This window comes from Calliphora vicina, chromosome 2 (assembly GCF_958450345.1).
Source record: "Calliphora vicina chromosome 2, idCalVici1.1, whole genome shotgun sequence".
NCBI lineage: Eukaryota > Metazoa > Arthropoda > Insecta > Diptera > Calliphoridae > Calliphora > Calliphora vicina.
The window spans coordinates 1023127-1029736 of NC_088781.1; positions in this window are offsets into that span (position 1 = coordinate 1023127).

A 6610-nucleotide genomic window follows, 5' to 3' on the forward strand; every position below is an offset into this window, starting at 1 on the left:
CCAATATCCAATATAAATGTTGGCAACATTTGGTACAATTTAAACTACAAAAGTATACTAATGTAGAAACATTTGGTATAGAGCAAATTTCGGAACATTGAATCCTTCATTACCAGAACTTGCCTATAGTTTTAAGTATTAGTTTTAACTGCATTTCAAAAGTATAAAATAACAAAAGTTCAAAGTGGCGCTTAATTGATATTTTTGAATTAATATTTATTTATGAAATTTGATACCGGGTAAAAGTAGACAAAATTCTACATCACTAATAGCTAAAATCGTTATTCTAGGTTGCATACTTTTTCTGCAGTATACTGTCAAAGTGGATAAATTTTTCGTATTTTTAGATAAAGTAATAAAAATTTAAATTAAACACAATTAAAATATATATTTTTTTTTTTAAAAACATTTAAAAGCTAACTAACATCAACTCCAGGTATTTGAGAATATGAATAAGAATATTTTATTTAGATTTCTTTTGTAAAAGTATTTTTGTTTTATTTTTTTAATGTTCCAAATTTAGAGTATTTTTAATTTTTGATGGATAATAACTAAATATGTTTGCAGTTGTTTGTTTTAAAACTATATAATAAAAAAGTACAATATTAAAGCTTTTATTTTAACAAAAAAAAAAATGTTGCGCATGTTTGCGCGCCTTTCTTTAAATTAAGATTTTATTAAAAGACTCGAGAGCTGCACTGTGGCGGAAATAAAAAAATGACAATAAATGAAAAAAAAAAAAAATAGAAATAAATCTGTAACTTCTAAACGTATTGTCCTATTTTAATAAAATTTTCCACGGCTATAGGGGAGGTGTAGGTGAGTTTAGGTTTTGAATTTGGAATTAAATCACAAATACGCACCGGAGCCTCAAGGCCTCAAAGTGAGGTAACTGGGGATGAAAAAAATCACCTGTTTGGTCAAAGTGTCAAATTTGGAACCCCTCTAACTCAGAGACCGATCTTGACCGATCTTGTTGAAAAATTATGTCTAAATTACTATCCAATAGGACTAGTATTTCGTCCCGATCGGAAGACATCAATTTTAAATTTTTTTTCAATGGACATGAAATTTTTTTTCTTTTGTGAATATTTTTTTATAAAATTTTTTCTATTTTTTTGGTAGTAGTTAGAATAATTAGTATTGTTTCCAAATCCGATAGTTGTTTCGGTTAAATCTTACAAAAGTTAGAAAATATGATGTATGTATCATAATGTACATGAGCTTGGCAAAAAGTGCTATAGAGTTCATGGACGTTAACAACTTCTTTAAAATAAATCAGTTTTGCATCAACGAAAAATAAATTTTTTATAAAAATTTGGGAGCACAATTGAAATTTATGATTTTTAAGTCTGTTTTATTAAGAAACTTTTGAAAATGTCATATACTACTGGAGATCTTAAGAATCAGTGAATATTTTTTACAAATTGAATATTTTTTACAAATTATTTTAGGGACAAGTCGAAAAAGCACATTTATTTAAAAATCTGGTGTTTGCTGCATTGCCTAATTTGCCGTCATAATAAGTGCGCCAACGTTGACAATATTTTTCAAACAGCAACTGAATTACTTTGGTACTTGATTTTTTTCCACTTTTTTGTTGTATTTTTTCAAACAATTACAACAAAAGCAAATGAAAATAAAAGAGAATATAAATCGCCTGATTGCTAGTGGTTGGTGGTGGGTTCAAATTGCGTTCAACTATTTATGTATGAGGAATATGAGTGTGTCATTACGAATGCTCGAAGAAAAAAAGAAAAAGTTCATCAAGCATTTCTGATTTCCTGTTACTAAAACACGATGCGTCACTTTGACTGACGTAATTTAGACAGCTGTCAAATGTCGTAAAGTGCTGCTGCTTGCTGCACACACTAACGACATTTTCATTTAATTTCTAAACCGAAATCTACAACACACTCTGTCATTAACATTTTGTTTTCAACATTTTCTTCACTCAACATTGCTATTCGACATCAGTAGCAGCAACAACAACAAGTTTATGTTTATTTGTTGTCAGCATTTTTGCTCGCAAAGTGTTGGCAACACTTGACATTTGACAGAGCTTTTATTTATTGTAAAATTTGTAAATCATCCTTTCCAGAGGTTATCAACTCTATCTGCACCATAAACATACATATGTACGTACCGTATCGTTTTTGTACTCGTGTCTGATCCATAAAGTGACAGAAAACATGTTAAAGAGCATCATGAATGAGTTGATTTAACAATGAATGACTCTTTGCGACACCTTCCATTGAGGGAATGAAGAATGTGCACATACACGGCACGGATAAATAATAAATAGAAACCACATGTCGTCACTGTCATGGCAGCGTTTAAATGAACAAGTGCTCAGAATTGTAGTGCAGTGTCAGCAGTGTTGGGGCTTCACTTGAATACTTGACATTTTTAACACCTCTTTTTTGTGTGTTTTCATGGATAGAGCTTACATACGCCGCGACGTTCATCGAAGTTTGTTCTGTGTATGTGGTTGTTAGAGTGTAATTTGTTTGCTCTGTTAGGTACGCTGCAGTAGGTGGTTTTTGAAAATTGAGTTTTTGAAACATCTTTAAAGGTTGTATGTACTGTATTTCAAACCACTTTTATTTACTTATTTACACTCCAAACTAGGTACATATATTTTCCTCAGCGTATGGATATACATTAGGGTGGGTCGATTTTTTCACGAATAATCGTATAGCAGAAACGCTTTCTACGGAATATTCTAAGAAATTTTCCCCAGAAACCATAGGTCTAAAATCAAATCCTATTAGCCCTTTTCAATCTTGTTTAGCCACAAAAAAATTAATTTAGCCTTTAGTATTTTTTTTAGCCATTTTTGTGACTAAATCAAAACTTATATATTTACTCTAATGATCTGAAATTTTTGCTGTTGAAAATTAGTAAAATCAGTTTAAAAAAATTGGTAGGGAACCAGTAAACAATTTAAGCACATACAAATTGTTGGACCTTCCATACATTAAAAAAATGCCATAACTAATATAGAGAACATGGACGTTATTTGAATAAAAATGTTAATAAATATGTTAATGTTTTACGCGCGGGTACGGGCGTTCTTACAATCATATATAGGGTTAAAGAGAATACTTTTAACTTTATCTGGGCGATGTATTAACGTAAATATAGTACTTTAACAAATATTTTATAACATATGCCATGTAGTATACCGTTTTCAAAGACTACAATCCAACCAATTTAGAAAGAAAAATTCAGTTCATTATCGATAACACTATGCGACAAAAAATTATACCTGGAATGCGATACAATTTTTCTGGAAGGTGCTGTCGAGTATAACAAGAATCTGTCTTTGAAATTAGCAAAATCTTGAGTTACGAGTAAAAACCGATTTTTCATACCTTTAAGCACTTATAAGCCATTAACTAAGCTAATTCTCAATCGATTTTAATTTTTTAAACGGATTTAAAAAGAAGAGACTATGGCCATTCCGTTTAAAAAATTAAAATCGATTGAGAATCAGCTTAGTTAATGGCTTATAAGTGCTTAAAGGTATGAAGAACCGGTGTTTTACCCGTAACTCAAGATTTTGGAGGTGTTTTGCAAATTTCAAAAACATATTCTTATTGTACTCGATAAAGAATATCAGAAAAATAGTATTACTTTCCAGGTATGTCTACTTTAGTTTTTTTGTCTCATAGTGTAATAATTTAGCTATGATCATTTTTATCTGATCAAATATAGAAAATTAACTTTTTTCCAAATATAAATTAAATAATTATGTTTACATATTTTGGCTACCTTAGTTTTAATATGTTTACTAACTAATGACAAACTTTATGTTTTTGCAAATGAAAATCAATATTTAATATTTTAGAATATTTTTTTCTGCATTACATGAGAGGCATATTTGCCATATATTCACTTATCAAATTATTCTCCATCGAAGTTATCACAAAGGATTACTTTATACATAATTTGTCTTTCATATAAAAAAATTTGCCTAGGAGCATTTTGCAGGCCAGGTGATAAATACGGGGCTTTAAAAACATCGCCATATGATATATGTACGTGTGGCCCCATATTACGTTATTTTAAAGTTAAGGATCAACATACAGGAATAAATAATCTTATTTTCTTGCATTTGAACGTATGTTATATCACACATTTTTGATTGTCTATTCGGCATAGCCAAATGTAACATTCTAAGTTGTTCTTTGTGTCAAATGTATGTATTTTTTTAATTAAAAATGTTAGCCCTTTTTTAGCCACTTTTTAGCCCTTTTTTTCTAAGTATTTAGCCCTTTTTGTTCACCATGAATTGGCAACACTGTTGTCAATGAACGTGGCTAATTTGAAGTCAGGCAGTGCATGATTGACGCATTTACAAATACGCAAAAAGTTTATTACCATGTTAGACAAAGATGTTCAACGATGTTCAAAATCATGTATAAGACGAACTCCATGCTTTTCTTGCAACAAAACATTAGTTTGCAATATTTGTGTTTATCATACGATTTATTAAATATTATGCAAGACTTACGTACGCGGTTAATAACTTAACTTCTATACATATATTTTTGAAGATCATGGCCGTCATCTATTTCAATGTAATCATTATAAATGTCATCCTCAATATCACTTTTGACGACCGTTTCAAAATCACATTCTCCATCACATTCAACTCCACTTTAATCTATGTTAAAATTTTGATTCTCTAATATTTCGCCAGCTAAATAACAAATATTTTATTCCGTACCTTTTAGTCCTTTAAGTCCTAAGTTAAGTCCTAAGTTAAAAATTTTGAAAGATTTGTTTTTAGAATTGTATCTTCTTGCAGTAATATTTATATATTTATAGAAGTAGCTATCGGAACACTCATCTACAGTGATCGAAAGTCCCTTTGTCTTTAGTTATTTGTCGAATATCAGAAACAATACAATTTTTGTGATACAATTAAATTTTAAATTATGAAAAATTTTAAGCAATTTAATAAATTTAAATATATATGATCATTTATTCGTTTTATTCGATTATTCGGCATAAAATTGTTCGAATTATTCGTTATTCGAAAATGGCCATTTTAAAATAGTTCGAATAATTATTCGTAAGAAATTATTCGATTAATCGAACGATCATTAATCGAATGAATACCCTAGTATATAGATTTAAGTATTGTATTAAAAAAATAAAGAAATTGTTATTTATATTAATTACCAAAACAATAGAAAGGAAAAATTGTCAGGTGTCAAATCGTACACGAACGGTATCAAGTCAACAACTTATGGTGTCAAATTGACAACGGCCTGGTGTCAAATCGTACACGAACGGTGACAAATTGTCAACGGTCTGTTATAAAATCGTACACGAACGTTGTCAAATCGACAACGGATGGTGTCAATTCGGCAACGGAATGGTGACATTTTTTCGTTGTCAAATTGACACCGTTCGTGTACAATTTGTACACATACGGGGTTGACACCGAATGGTGTCAAATTGTACACGTATGTATTCATTTATCGCTGGGTGTACTCCCGGGGAGTTATTTTTGGGAATTTCTTAAACTCTATGGGCACTGTTACACGTTCAATATATATTGTGATATTTGGATCGCGATCCATTTTAATGGATCACGCAAAATTAGGTTATTCTGCAATTTGGATGGCGATCCATCAATACTGCATGCTACACGTTCAATAAATATCGCGATACTGGATCGCGGTCAATATATATTGAACGTGTAGCAGTACCCTATTGCTTATCAATTATCTTGTCGTGGAGTAGTTGAGTTTTTACTGTACCTGTCTCACGAAATTTGTTTACAGTTTCCAAAATTGTAAAGCTGGTTTATTAATAGGATACATATTTATACCCTACACCACCATAGTGGGAAGGGTATAATGCATTTGTGCTGATCTGACCTACCAATATAGAGTATTCTCTAAGCCATTATTGCCTTTTCCCAAATATTCACTATTTGTTTATATTTTATCTTTACTTTTATCACTCACAATCATCAGCAGGAGAAAGTTTTGTAATAAATATTTTCTATAGATACTTTGTATGTTTTTGTACATTTTCATTTCATGAAATGAGGTAGGTACATGCACTTGTCTCAAGTATGCGATTCTGCTTTGAATACGGAAACCATAGACTCTCATAAAAATGTATATTTTCTGCATATTTTTTTTTGTTCGCACTCGCATCGGTTCCCCAGCAATGCGAGAGCTAAATTTCAATATTTTTAACCTGTCGTATACAATAGATTTTTTGTTTTGTATTTAGTATGAGATTTTATGTTGAACGTTTTCCAATATGTAAGTTACCTCAATATACATACATACATAGATTTTCGGTAAAAGCAGAGAAGGTAATTCGCTGGGATACCTATTTGTGCTTTCGCATTTCTGAAATCTTCATTAAATTCTGCAGATTTAAAAAATGGTGACCCCTGACAGGTTAAATTGTTGGTTCACTGTTCTCACTGACCATTGAGGGTTAGAAGTCATTTTTTATGGGTATCATATGGTTTATACATTAATGTATGAGAATAAGAGTAAAAAATAATATGTAAAATGCCTTATTAAGGCATAACTTTTTAATATTGTACCTTCTATTGAATTATGCCGGCCTG